We start from the raw sequence: 15530 nt of genomic DNA on the forward strand, positions 1-15530 counted from the left end.
GCCAGGACTCAGTGATGATTCGGTCAATAATCTGTATTAAAGATGATATATGATGGGCCTGATTGCAGAATGATTGTTTTGTCAATATTTTACTCAGGAGATGAATCACAGATGCTAAGGTTGGAAGCAAAGCAAGCAAAAATACAGACATTCATCTCAGCATCAAAAACATTTACTGACGACATTTTGTGTTTTAGACTACAAATTAAAAGCACAAATGACAGCAGCCATGATTTGAAACTTAACCTTAAAAATAATTGATCAGATGACAAGTTACTTGTTTATTCTGGTAGAATCATCTTCTTCTTCTTCTTCTTCTTTTCCTTTCGGCTTGTCCCGTTAGGGGTCGCCACAGCGTGTCATCTTTTGCCATCTTAGCCTATCTCCTGCATCTTCCTCTCTAACCCCAACTGCCCTCATGTCTTCCCTCACCACATCCATAAACCTTCTCTTTGGTCTATTCTGGTAGAATCATGATACATATATTTTTTTATAGTTAGGAGAAGCCCAGCTCACGCCTCTAATCTTGTGGCTTTGAGTCCAAAATCAGAATGGCCCCATTATTTGATATTGCTAAAAGATCCTGGCAGATGATCCTATAGTGTGGTGTGTTGAGTGATTTTTTTTCTTTTCCCGAATATCCTCTAAAACAGGGGTCTCAAACTAAATTTACCTTGCAGGCATTGGAGGCAGAGTGTCTGCCTCTGTGCACATGCATGTGTGTGCAATTTAATTTGAAATGAAAAACATTTTCAAAGGTATTTTTAACACCTAATAAGACAAACAAGGGTGCTAGCGTAAACAGGTTGTGTGTAAAACCCCTCATTAAAACTCTCCATGGCAATGCCCCCGTAACTTTCGCTCATTGAAAAATGTTTCTCTGATGACATCAAGCCCGGATCGAGGTCACGCTCCCAAAAGCCCGCTGTGATTGGTAGGTTAGTCAGCTCTGCAAAAAAAACTGTAAAAGTGCTATTCATATAAATATTCAAAGGCCACACTAACATTAAACTTTCATATTAAGTTGGGGGCTACAAAATATCTTGCAGGCTGCAAATGGCCCATGGGCCGAAAATTTGAGATCCGTGCTCTAAAAGATTGGGGCCAACTATCCTAGATCATTTTAAATGTGTGTGAGATCAACAGAGGGATTGTCTTAATAACAGACACCATGATTGTGATATTAAATTAAACGATAGCAAATCAGAAAGTTAACTGAAGATCGTGGGTCATATTTCACAATGGTTGGAAGTCTTTGGCAAAAACAACAAAGAGGTATTAAACTATTTGATGATGTCCACCTCAACCATCAAAAAAACACTTTTTGTATTTTATTTTAGTGGGTCGTCAAGAGCAATTTGGTATTCTAAATAATATTGAAGGACCACTTTTTAGTTTAACAGCTACAACTGCATTTTGCCCAACAATAATTTACAGAACCAGTCTATGGGTCTTGATTTTGTCCATGGACTATTTTATTCCAATTCTGAAAAGAGCCTTACATGATTGGCTGATTGGGAATTGGAGGACCAATTAGTTGAGCTGAATGTTTGTATGATGCGTTCTCCAAGTCTTACCACAATGATAAGGATACGATGAAGCATTGCCAAGAAATTTCTTCTGCATTGGATTTAACAGATAAGATAAGTGTTAGTCTAAATGCTGCTTCTTGTTCTACAAACTACTACTCCTCTTTTTACATTTCCTCGGGTCTTTGCCCTATGGCATGTTGCTCCATCCCACAGGTTGGTCAAAGTTCAGTGAAAAGTTCCATTTGATAACACAAAACAGCCTTTTCAGTGAACGGTGTTGGTTAACTTAGAGTGAACATGGTAGTAATGAAAAATATTAAACTACCGTATTTTCCGTACTATAAGACACACCTAAAAGCCTTTAATTTTCTCAAAAGCCGATGCTGCACCTTATAATCCAGTGTGCCTTATATATATATGGATCAATTTTGAGCCTTTAGGGCAGTTCCATCTAATGGATGCATAACGTAACCCCAGCCTCTACTGTAGCATCGATTCCATGCGCCTTATAATGCGCTGCGCTTAATATACATTAAAAAAAATATAGGCCATGCATTGATGGTGCACCTTTTAATGTGGTGCGCCTTATAGTGCGGAATATCCGGTAATATAAACCAAGAGAAAAATGTGTCAGTGCATTGGTAAAACATGAACATTTAATTCCTACTACTACTATGTTACAATACGGAACTATATTTGTTATTTTGCCTGGAAATTCAGCACCAAGTATTTCAACAGAGTTATAAAAAAGTGCTAAAAGAAGCCTTGGAAATTGTCATGCTACAAAGTGACGCACAAATACTAGGACACCATTATATTGTTTTTGAAATAACTGAGCATGGAAGTTTCCTTTGGTTTGTGTCTCTATCAAATGTATTTCTTCCAAATTGTGTAATTGATTGTCATATTTCAGACCCCAAATATTCCAAAGGATTTTTCATGTCATACAAAGCTGTGGCTCTTTGAGATGAGGCAAGTGTCATTAACACTTCTTGGATGGGCCACACAGTGAATATTCCCCAGAGGAAATTGAACATTGTCATGGATGGATTAGCTCTGTAATAGTGAGACACATAGCTTGAATAGAGGTCACCAGCTAAAATGTCAGGAAAATGAGGGAGGGGATGGAGGTATGAAATGAATTTCATACCTCTTCAAGTGCACTCAATGGCTTTACGTAAAGTGAAGTCAAAACAGAAGCAACTTTAAAAGGACAAGTGGGGTGACATTAACTCTCATGAACATTTAATTGATCCTAAACTGAATTCACTTGGGCAGTTTTAGAGTGCTTTGAGTTTGTCATCGAAGGGAGTTACTGATTGTGTAGTGTTTCACTCTTCTAACATCTGTACAGGCAGCATTGGTTCAGTTCACCCTCAAGGCCAGAGTGAATCTGGGTGCGAATGATTCTCTGTTCTGAAATGTGCCTTGTGATCGACTAGCAAAGTGTGTCATGGGTGCAGTCTGTATTTCACCCAAAGTCTGCAGGGATAAGTTAAAGCTCCCTGTATAGGACATGTGGTACACAAAACGTCAAATTCTTCCAACTCCTCAGTCCCGTAATTGCTCCTACACTTGGGCTTTCATAGTGCAATAAAAGAAGAAGCCATTATAGATGGCATTATTCCCATTCTTCTTCATAACTTTTTCCATTCTGTTTTACTCCACTTTACTATTCAGGAGAGGAAATAGTCACATACACGCCTAGAAAGAAATGGGTCACGAAAAGTGAATATAGCATGGTGGATAGTATGAAGGATAGATGGCATTGTTATTCAAAAAACACAAAAGTCAACATAATGATAATGTGCTGCTTACTGGACCTTTTAAGATTTAAGACTGTTAAGCGAAATTGGGCTGTAGAAACATTGTGCATAGAGGTGAAACAAATAATTATTTTAAAACTAAATTCATCAGTTATTTGTTAAATTCCTACCTTTGTGTGTGCCATGTGCCATGTTCTGTGAGTACTTTATGTGAGCCGTGGGAAACTATAAAATTTCACACAATTCCTAAAAATTTTTGTTTTGAACCAATAGTGTATCGTTTGTTCATCTTTTTATGTCAGTGAGGCAAAACAAATGCTAGGTCTTGTATTAGATGGCAAGAAGTACATAAAGTAAATTAGGTATCCACTTGTTGTGACTTTTTTCTTTGCTGGTGTGCTGTGAGATTTTTCAATTGTGATATGTGTGCCTTTCCTCCATAAAGGTTGGAAATCACTGGTCTATAGTGACTACAGACAGTAGGGAAAATGGATGGATAGATAATTGATAACTTTACTCTCTGGAATTTATTGAAACGCCCATACATAAGATCACATAACTTGCTGAAGCGGAGGACTGTGATCTGCAATAGAATGTAGCCAATGAAGAAGCACCCTGGCTCAAAGAAAGGAAAAGACCCTAAATAAAAATAAGCATGTGTAACCTGATGTTGTATTTTTGGACAAAAATGGGTTCCGCAGATTGCAAGATGTATTTTACAAAACAAGTCATTTAAGAGAGGACTCTGGTATTTTATAAGCCTCTGGCAACATTCATTCAACATTCAGAAAACATTGGCAAAAAGCTGGAAGTGTTTCTCCTTCCTTAATTTTGTGAGATCATGTGCCATCACGTGAGATTTCCAGTTTGGCGTTCGAACAAAATCTTTGTGCACCACGCACAATATAGTAAAAACTGTTAAATCCCATACTTGTTTTTTTAATCCTTATGTGTAGAATTTGTCAGATTAAAAAACAATTCTAACTTTTTAAAAGTTTTTATGTGTGTAGCAGGCTTTAGGTGGGCGATTGATGGGACATCTTGCCGGCTGCCGGTTAAAATCTTCGTCACTGACTGTGATTGTAGTGGTAAAGGGGGGCTGAGAAAAGGAGTAAAACTAGCATGAAAAAATAAATCACAAGAACCACCTGAAGTCAAAAAGTGCTGTTGGTGACCACGTGCAATGCACCTTTACCAGCACTAGGACGAAAAAAAAAAAAGAACCAGCCAGGTTGAGAAGTCGTGCTGGCAGTGAGAGTCGCTGGCAGACAAGCCGCTGAAGACGACCAAGGTGTGAGGGGCATAGCAATCTGGCTTAAGCAAATTACGTGAATGGAATTCAACGTCCTGTAGTTGGGCTTCTGTATAGTGCAGCAATTTTTTTTTTTAATTTATGGCGTAAAATTTATGAGACTGGATGTGGTGCAGGATTTGCAGCTCTAAGATGGAAGGAGTGGAATGAAATGGAGCAAAGTAAGCATTCATATTGCGCAAAAAAAAAAAAAATTGTCAAAGGGTAGTACTGATGAAAATTTCCACAGGGGTCCTCCACATGATCAGGGCCCCTTGACAGTTGTGAGGTTTTTCCCACTTGTTCACCACCCCTGTGTCTGAGTGACAATTTTTAATGATGAAGCAGACTGAAATGGAAAAACTGCCTCCAGGTGGACAAACCGAGAGGGACACACCATGGAAAATGTCAACCTGGCCCTCTCTGCATTGTGGTGCCGGGGAGCTGTTTTGTCAATAAAAGTGCTTGAGTGCTTGAATATATATGGCGACCCTGAAAGGGACTAACACTGCCATCACAATAATTTACCTTGAATACAGCATGAGTTGTAGAGAATAGTCTGTGTACATATATAGTATTTCTAAAGATATTTAGTACGGTAAGATGTGATTTACCAGGAGTGTGTTTAAATGTGGCACGATATTGAAATTTAAATTAAATATTTAATGTCCACCCATCCGTAACATTGAACATGTTTTGCAGATTTTGGTTTGTTTTACACTAATGCAGTTTCAATGTCAAACGTCTCTTGCAAGCCATTTAGTGGTGACAAAACGTTGACAGGAGAGCAACAGTAAATCTGTGGAAAGACTGTGTTATCAGATTCTATGTCCTTGAGTACAGTGCACCTTTAAAATTTAGTCATGCTTTTTATTAGGAAATATGAAATTGTCTGTGACAGCGTTGCCTTTCTCTAGTTGACCTTTATAAATTCAAAAGATGAGGTAATATTATCTCATGATCAGTATGGGGTAATTCCAGGCACATACGATATGAACAACAACAATATTCTCTGTGTAAGTGTAAAATTCCCTTTATTAGAAAAACACATACAGCTGTGTTGTATTGATTTATTATTTTGCTTTGCCATGACCATGGGCCAAACACCACCAAAATTTATATTTGCTTTACAGTCTGGACTGAACTTGAGGAGATAAGATATACAATACATGTTGAATGTGGAATATTATGAGTTGCAGATATGATGCAGTCAAAAATAATTCTGGATAATGTGTGAGCTACTGCCTCAATTTTAGAAATCACTTGAACATATCGCACTCACAATCACACCAAGGGTCAATTTAGATTCTCCAATGAATGCATGTTTTTGGGATGTGGGAGGAAACCGGAGTGCCCGGAGAAAACCCACACAGGCTTGGGGAGAACATACAAGCTCCACAATGGGGGGGATTTGTACAACAGTCCTCAGAACTGTGAGGCCAACACTTTACAGCTACGCTACCATGCTGTCCATTATTATTATTATTATTTATTTTGTTTCTTTTACCATGATAAGTCAATGTCATACCATCAGAGCTGTGCAACCCACAGAATCAAATTGGCACTGCTCTCCTGTTCCTCAGCCTCCATTAGCCAGGAAGTAGTAGCCTGTGAACTAACAACACAGATGGACAAATAAACCTCTGCAAAGCTCTATGAACTGTTTTCACATTTACTGTATTCATACTGTAGTTCATTTTTTGGTGGAGGTATGTCCTCTACTTTGCGGCATTCTAGTTTTTAGTATCAATACAACATTGCTGGAATGACAAATACAATAGTAAGCAAAGATGATTGCACTGCTTTGTATATATTTGACATTTTCTCATGACTACACAATGAAACACTTGTAGAGTATTAAAAACTATATCGCGCAGTGATGTAAAAGTGCGTTGCATCGTAAGGAGGCTAATAACTTGGTGACCAGTCTTCGACAAATTCAGCAAAAAGTGGTGCCATAAACGAACAAAAATACATCATGAAAACCTCTGTAAAGGCAAAATGTTTGCATTATTTCTTAAAAGTGAGAATTTAAGATGGTCTCGTATTGGGCATCATTATATTGTGCAAGCGGAAGGTCGTGTATGCTTTTTATCAATATTGTGTTGATGAATCATGACAAGATGGTCTTTTTCAGGGAGATATTTTATGATACAGTACTGCATGTAAGAGTTACAAACCGAATGGAGATGGTGAGCCAATGCAATGAGCAGACAGTAAGTGGCAAAAGTTAAAGCATTTCTGTCCTCCCTCTATCTAATTCATTTACTGCAGAGTCTGGTTTTCTGGCAGGGTGGTCAGAGATAATGTTAATCTTGGTCAGCAGTGGTGGGAAGCAATGCACTTCCACACAACAAAACGGATTGGGATGATAACAAATATAGTCAGAGGCAGACATAGTGGATTTATCTCCCCTGAAGAAAGTTTGCAAGTGTCCATGTGTGAAAGTATATTTCTTGTTTACATTGCTGATTCTATTGAATAGCAAACTGTATCGGACACTAAATAGATCAAATCCGGGAACAAGCTGATTTATTGGACATAATATAAAGATAATTTGCCTTTAAAAGTGCATCCTCGTTGCATCATATAAACATGTCAATAACTGCTTCGTGGTGTGAATGGAGACCAAAAACTGATATGTGAGTGAATGTAATATGACAGGTGATGCTTACGACTGTTGAAGAATCAATAAATGCCCTTCTGTTTTTTTTTTGTATTTAAATTTTTGCACAGATTGTGCAAGTTTCAAGTTCAACTATCAGACACCTGCAATCATTGGAATGATTATATCTACAGAGATTAAAAAAAGAGGCAAAGAAGAAGAAGATGAAGAAGAGACACTGGATGGATATGCCAAACTTATTTTTTACATTTACATAAAAGAGGGAAGCTCACTTGGCGAGAAACATATCAGGAATGATTATAATCTACAAGGACTTTTAATTTAATACCATAGTTCATTCATTACTATTCTTTATGACCTTGTATATTTATTTACTACTTCAACCTTCCAAATCTGCTTTGATGAGCATTTATTCTTCATATTTATGTTTTCTAAAAAATATAGTTGATGATTTCTGGACAAAGAATCAGTGTTGCATTCCAAACTCATCACTCTTAAACTCCTCCTTTGACAGAGATAGTTTTCATTACTGTAGTCAATCTGGACCCTGTGGACAGCTCCTTTGCAGCATAGTGCACCTCACTATAATCCTTTTAATTAAAGGCCTGCCGCCCACCTCAGCCGCCTCTGCCCTTTCTCTCACATCGAGACTGTCTTTTGTTCACCCAGGCACTCACCCACTTGCTTCGTGTAAGCTACGCTCTTGCCATTTGAGAAGAGGAGATGCCACCCTTGTTTCTAACCTTTCATGTTGCTTTAATCTCTGGTGTGATATTGGAGACAGTGGTTACTATGTTTGCGTGTGCGTGTGTGTGTGCGTGCATGTATGCGGGTGTGCGTGTGTGTGTGTGAGTGTGTGTGTGTTTATGAGGTTCATCCAGTTTAGGGGTGCTCATCACGGTTACAGCAATCTTGAAAAGAGCTTCAACACATGTGATTGGGTTCTGATAAGAGGCCAAAGGGCAAGCCGGCCTTTAGGCTGATCTGTGCTGCAAATATAAAAAAATACTTTCTGCATTGGCATTTACTGTATTTGTTTACATGTTTTGTGTGTGTGTAAATGCATTTTTTTTCTGGTAAATGTGAACACAATTGGCTTTGAGTCACTAAAAAGTTGGGTTTCAAAAATGAAATATGGTTGGATTGGTTGGAATTTGGCACATAAATCAGTAATGTAAAAGGACTGTATTTGCAGCTTTTACAGTGCTCCAAGAGCAAGGTAGTCTCCAAACACACAAACACTAATTTGACTCAACAATTTTTTTGTCTCTTTGGTAGACCTGCTTCGATGGCGGTCTGCATTCTTATACACTAAATTTCACAATAGAACTGCAAAATGTTATAAATATAACAATAAAAAATGGTAAAATAAGGAAGATTTTCTGCAGAACCAAACTACAAACTTTTTACACAGAAAAGACAAGCCCACCCAATATCATCAGACACATTTCAGTAAATGTGCAGCTAGAACTACCACAAAATAACTTATTGAAAATACATAAAAGACCTATAGCCAGTGCCTTAGCCAGCAGTATTTTTCATATTCTGCTGCCTTGAAAATCTATAGCAGTGAAGCCTGCCTGACATGACAACAACGTAAACCTCTGAGCCTCTCTACCCTTGGGTTTTTACCATCACCAGACATTAAATGTTCCACTTCCCTGCATGTTTGTCTGTTTCACAACTACCAACAGAGTTTTATTCTGCTCCCATCATTTGTTCCAAACGATCCCTGTTTGGCTGTTGTCTTCTCACATTCTGCTCATGACTCCCTGATTGACAAGAAAACATCATTCGCCCACCCTTGACCCATCTTGCCCTTGACCCATCTACAGTCACAATTCACCTGGGTTTTTAAAAGTCACATGGGCTCGCTTGGATTGTCCGCCGTTTGAAGCAGCGGACGTTATCAATCTCTCTGTAGAAAAGCGCTCCACCCCCCACACCCCCCGACCCTGAGGATTTTATGCATGCGTGCCGGGTTTCGAGAGTGAGTGCACCCAGTCCCAAGTAGACAGGGCATTTATTCACTCAACTCTCAAAGTGTTTCTGTGGTTGGAGACCATAGCTTTGACCGTCTTGGCCTCTGTCCGTCTCCCTCTCGCTCTCTGTCCCATCTTTCACATTTTCAGAAGTTAGCATGCAAAATGAGCAGGCAAAGCTTTGGCCCTTTGACAGGCATACTGTGGGGAAAAAGATGAGTGAGAACAGAAGATGATGAAGGAGATGGAGTAACAAGTCAGAGTGGCGCCCTTGAAGGGTCAACTCCGTTTCTGGTGCTGCCTCCTGGGAATTGCGCTGTTGAGCTTAATGACCATGCATGGGTGAGAGGTGGAAGCTGGAATGATGCAGCCGAGGACACTGTCACACCAACAAGGTCCATGCGTGTGTAGGATAAAAGACAAAATTACTGATACACTGTAAATGGCAAAGCAGGAATCAAGGCAAAGTGCACGTTTTAACCTTGTGTGTCATTCACAAATCATGACGCCCTTCCTTCCTTGTTGTGTCTCATTGTGCTGTGATCGATTGAGGGGGACAACTGGTTATTCACGAGCATTAACAGGTCAATATGATTCTCCCTATCTGCCTTCAACGGGAGTCTGTTTTATTCTGTCATTAAATGGGATTTGACACCAAGACTCGGTCCACATTTAGTCCTATCTCTCCATGACAACCAATTAATGCATGTCCGAACACCCTCAGGCAATGCCCCCTAAAATAACCCACACAAAGTGGAGGAGGCGTTCATTTAAACACTGGATTTGCGACTCTGCCTTTCACCAACCCCTTGCGACGTAAAGGCTTAACTTCCTGTGGCCACATTTTCATTTCCTGTCATGGACTGTTCATATTGGTTGGAGGTGTTTATGTGGAATGCTCTTTCTCTGTTTATTACACTGCCAATGACAGATCAGGCTCTCCGACCCCTCTGGCTAGCTTTAAATAAAAGGAGTTTATTCCAATGCACGGGGCCCCACTGTAGACCGCTGACATGAGTGCCAGGAAGGCAAAGGCCAGTTAAAGGGAAATTATATTTCCAAACAAGGTTTGACAATAAATGCAAGAGTGGGACAGATAAACAAAAGGTACTGTAGTTCCTTTTATTGCTTTTCGACAGTGTATGAAAAGGCTCTGGGTATTCTGCATGTTCTTGTGTTTCCTGGTCTCTCTGAATAACATTACACATTTTTGGGATATCCTTTTCACAGCTCACATACAGTAAGCCAGTTAGAACATATACATATATTTTAGGTTTGTAGCTTTTAAACACATCTGTGAAGTGTACATTTGGGTCTTGAAAATCTGTTTTTTTTTTTTTTTTTTGCAATCACATTTACCAGGGCAAAATATATATTTTCGCTAACAATTGTTTGTACTCATTGGGGTGATGAGTAAGTAAGCAAGATTTAAATAACAAAAATCATGAAACAGTTAAGTTTGCATGAAGTAGGTGCAAGATTGTACCATATTTTCCGACTGCCTACTCTATGTAGTGTTTTCTTTTATTTCCACACACATGAGCCGCAACGGACAATATGCCACATATATATATATATATATATATATATATATATATATATATATATATATATATATATATACCATAAGTAGTGTGTTGTGAAATTAGATATTCACAGAGAAATACTTTGGAAATGTTTACGTACATATCTTGTTTCCAAACAGTTACTATAACCGCAGTCAAACAGCTCAAACATAACAGAAAAGTTGTTTTTATTCATCCTCCTCCTGTTCACTGAAATCAATAAGGTCGAGGCCATCGCCATCGGAGTTGAAGAGCCTCAGAAATTCTTCGTCACACACTATTTCAGTCTCTCTGTCACTCTCAATGTGATTTTCATCTTGAGTTCAAAATATATATTTTGTGTTCATGCACCGTGTGCGTTCATCCTGCTGTGAGGGCACCAAAAGTTAGCACGTTTTCTTCTACACGTGATATAGGTAGATTTGTGTTCTTCAAGGGTTATTGAGGTAGGTTCTTCTTCTACCCACAATTGTGGTAGACTCTTCTTCTTCTACATGAACTGAAAATAAATTCTTCTTCTTCTACACATTGGAGGAATCTGTGCATGCCCAAACCCGAGTGAATTATAGGCGATGTTTTCTTCTACACATGCTAGAGGTAGATTTGTCTTCTTCTAAAAATTACTGAGGTTATTATTCTTATTTTATGCACAATTGAGGTAGATTCTGCTTATTCTATGCACAATTGAGGTCGATGCTTCTTCTTCTATGTGCACTGAAAGTAAATTATTTTTCTTCTTTTACACGTTGAAGGCATCTGCAAATACCCAAACCAGAGTGCATTATAGGGAACGTCCATGTTTCCACCATTTTGTTCAAACAAGTTTTTCTTGTACGTTTAAATTCATAGCCACTAAAGACAATATTATAAAAAACAATATTTTAGCGGCATCGTTAAATATGCCGCAGGGTTCACAGCATCCGAAAAAGTAGTGGCTTGTCCTCTGGAAAATATGGTCGTCTTCTTTTTCTTTCAACCTTTTCTTTAGTTTTCCTCTTGCTCTTTTGCCTGGCAGCTCCATCCTCGGCACCCTTCTACCAATATACTCACTCTCTCGCCTCTGAAAATGTCCAAACCATCTTAAGTCTGCTCTCTCTAACCTTGTCTCCAAAACATCTAACTTTGGCTGTCTCTCTAATGAGCTCATTTCTAATCCTATCCAACCTGTTCACACCAAGCAAGAACCTCAGCATCTTCATTTCTTCCACCTCCAGTTCTGCTTCCTGTTGTTTCTTCAGTGCCATCGTCTCTAATCCGTACATCAAGGCTGGCCTGACCACTGTTTTATATTATGTTGCCCTTCATCCTAGCAGAGATTCTTCTGTCACATAAAACACCAGACACTTTCCACCAAATGTCCATCCCGCTTGGACATCCCGCGGTTTTTTCACTTCCTTACCACACTCACCATTGCTCTGTATTGTTGACCCCAAGTATTTGAAGTCATCCATCCTCGGTATCTCTTCTCCCTGGAGCTTCACTCTTTCTCCTCTGCCCCTCTCATTCACGCACAAATATTATATATATATATATATATATATATATATATATATATATATATATAAATTAGGAAAATACGGTATATACTAAATACTACTATAGAGGCCCTGTAGCTCAGTGGTTAGAGCACTGGTTTGATAAACCAGGGGTTGTGGGTTCGTATCCCACTGGGGCCTCCACGCCCTGAGAAGGGTTGCGTCAGGAAGGGCATCCGGTGTAAAAAAAATTGTGCCAAACATATGTGCGTTCATCTGAGATGACACGCTGTGGCGACCCCGAAAGGGACAAGCTGAAAGAAACTTACTTTTTTTACTAAATACTACTATACCTACATAAATTAAAACTAAATAATAATCCAGAATTTACTAAATCTGAGCAGTTCATCAGTATAATTAGCACAATGATCATGCAAAAGGTAGAAAAAAAAACAATGAACTAAATGATTCAATTTTTCTAAAATGAACACTCTCATCATACAGAGCACAATCCGGTTCATCCTTTGCTCTGCTTTAAATTGTATATGTATTTGATGCCTCTGAAATAAACAACTGACGAGAAAATGCTCTTGAGTTTTTGACATTTTATAATGCAGAAAAAAAGGAATAGAAGACTTCTTGCAAAGCTGGTTTGTCAGGCAGCTATTATGTCAAGCACTCCTGAGCTTGCTCCATGCTGGCCAGCATTCCATTGGGGGGCGTTGTTATCTCTTCGCAAAGCCGTTTCATTCGTGTTTACCCCAAAGAGGCAATGTTGCGTACTTCAGAAAGAGCTTTCGCCTCATTAAGCCATTGATATTCTGTGATGTGGGCACCCTGCTGAACACCATATAGGGATAGTAGTGGCAGGGGAAGAACACAGTGTGTGTTTTCTGAAGAAATTCTCCAAATCCCTGTGGGAAAAGGCATTATAATTTGGACTTGGACATTGTGTACTATATGTTAGTGTGCACTGTCTGATTGTACTTGCATGATTAGTGTGCTCCAAAGTGGAAGAGACAGTGTCTATGTGTTTGAAGTGGAACTTAGCATCACTGCCACAGGCGTGGGCAAACCCTCTGTTATAAATACAGCATTCTAATAGTGACTTTATGATGTTTCCTGTGCGAGACTATGGGTCCCTTAGGAACACTTTCCAACAGCCCCTCTCCCCCTTATCTACTTTTCTCTACTCACCAACTATATTCTCGCATTTCCCCTCATTGAGAATTTACAGCCCGACTGTGTAAGACGGCAGCTGTAAATTATTCCTCTCTCTCCTGAATTATTTATATGTCGGCGTTGTGACACAAGCAGTAGATGAGGATCTTGGTTAAAGAGATAAAAGGTGGGGCCTAATTGACCATGTTGGCAGTGTAATGGAGAAATATTTGGCATAAGTTTTGGTGAGCCGCTTGGCAGCAATTTTACAGCATGCAGAAGTGATATAGAAGTATGTCAAGTATGTTTTTATTGTCTTTAAAATAGTCTTAAGACGGTTTGTGTACACACACATTTCCACATGCTGCACAGTTTTATTTGATAAATTTAACCAGTGGGCCATACACATATAAGGGGCTATCGTTGAGTCAGCAGCATTGCCCATTCGTGATGTTGTTCATTTAATCCTCCCCTAAACTAAGTCCAGAATTTAATAAACCACATTTGGTTAAGTTATCAAATTAATTTGCAACATTTTAGCATATAAGATATCTCAGTGAATCCCCCTACTAATGCAACCACTTTCTACATGTTGTATGAAACGAAAGATAAAAGGTAATAAAAGCGAGCCATTATACATCCATCCATCCATTATCTGAGTCGCTTATCCCTACAAGAGTTGTGGGAATGCTGGATTCAATCCCAGCTATCTACAGGTAAGAGGCAGGGTACACCCTGAGCTGCTTACCACCAATTGTAGGACACATTGAAACAAACAATTATTCACACTCACAATCACACCTAAGGGCAATGTAGAATCACCATTTTGAGATGTAGGAGGAAACCAGAGAAAAGTCACTCAGACACAGGAGAACATGCAAACTCCACAGAGGCGGGTCGGGATTTGAACCCTGGTCCCCAGAACTGTGAGGGAGACACTCAAATCTGCTTTCCAACGTGCCTCCAGCCATTATACATTGCACTGTAAAAGTCAAAGGGGACAACTTGTAAAAACTGACCACACTATTTTGATGATCTCCTGCAGTCCTAATAGCTTCGCAGTTTTGATCAGGATGGCCTTATTTGTCAACTATACTGGAAATACACTGTATTAACCTATGACATGGTTTGATTGTGTTGACTCCAGGATGTGTGCCTTCCCATTCTGATGACCTCAAAGTTTCTTTACACCGAGAGCTCCTGGCTCAGGACCAGGGTACCTGGGAGGGAGACAGAGGGACAAGCCGGAGCAACAGGGAGAGAGAGGTAAAGAGGAGGATATCTGCAACACTAATAGATCGCTATCTGGCCCCCTCACCCATAGCCTGGAAAAACACCAGGAGCAGCATGTCCACTGAGATAAATAAAAGAAGCCTCCAGATCGATCCTCCCCACCCCTCTCGTTTTCAAGAGGCCTCACTGTGACCTTTCCACAAGATAAGGTAGCTGGGAAGGTCATCCCCCTCCTTAGTCCAACCCTCTAAGGTGAGCAATTGGTGGGTGGTAGAGAATCAGAATGTTGAAATTTGTTCTTGAACCACATTCCCCCCACCACCCCACCTCTGGAGGGTCCCACTGGAAGACTGACAAAATCACAACAGTGGATTGATGAAAGGACGTCTGTCAGATTGACCTTTTCTGAAATGCATCAGGGGTTCAAAAGATGGCATATTCCCCCACAGACTGGTGAGTTAAGCGATGCCACATCCCAGGTGTTGCTGTCTTATTTGTGTCAAGTGACAGCAAGAGAGCAATCAAAAGAGCAGTGGTGCTGGGATTACTTCTCTGTTATTCCACAGTTGAGAAAGGTTACAGAAACAATTCTTGGAAAGTTAGATCTACTGTCTGTCATCACTACTGCACATAACAAGCCAGTGTCTGAAGATAAGGTACCACTCAGGCCTTTTTGGTCACCTGATGGAATGCATAATTTTTTGTAGACAGCTGGCATCATTAACTGTGTCAACGCAAACACATGAAGATCATTTGTTTTATGAGGTAAAAGTGATTAAAAGATGCATAGCAGATGCTGTTCAGTCACCCTGAAGATAAAATCTTGATGAATATTACTTTGAAAAGGAAATTTGGGCTCCTACAAAACGTTGAATCTGATGTGTATTGTCATTGCTGTG

The sequence above is a fragment of the Syngnathoides biaculeatus genome, chromosome 10, assembly GCF_019802595.1.
Source record: "Syngnathoides biaculeatus isolate LvHL_M chromosome 10, ASM1980259v1, whole genome shotgun sequence".
In the NCBI taxonomy this organism is placed as follows: Eukaryota; Metazoa; Chordata; class Actinopteri; order Syngnathiformes; family Syngnathidae; genus Syngnathoides; species Syngnathoides biaculeatus.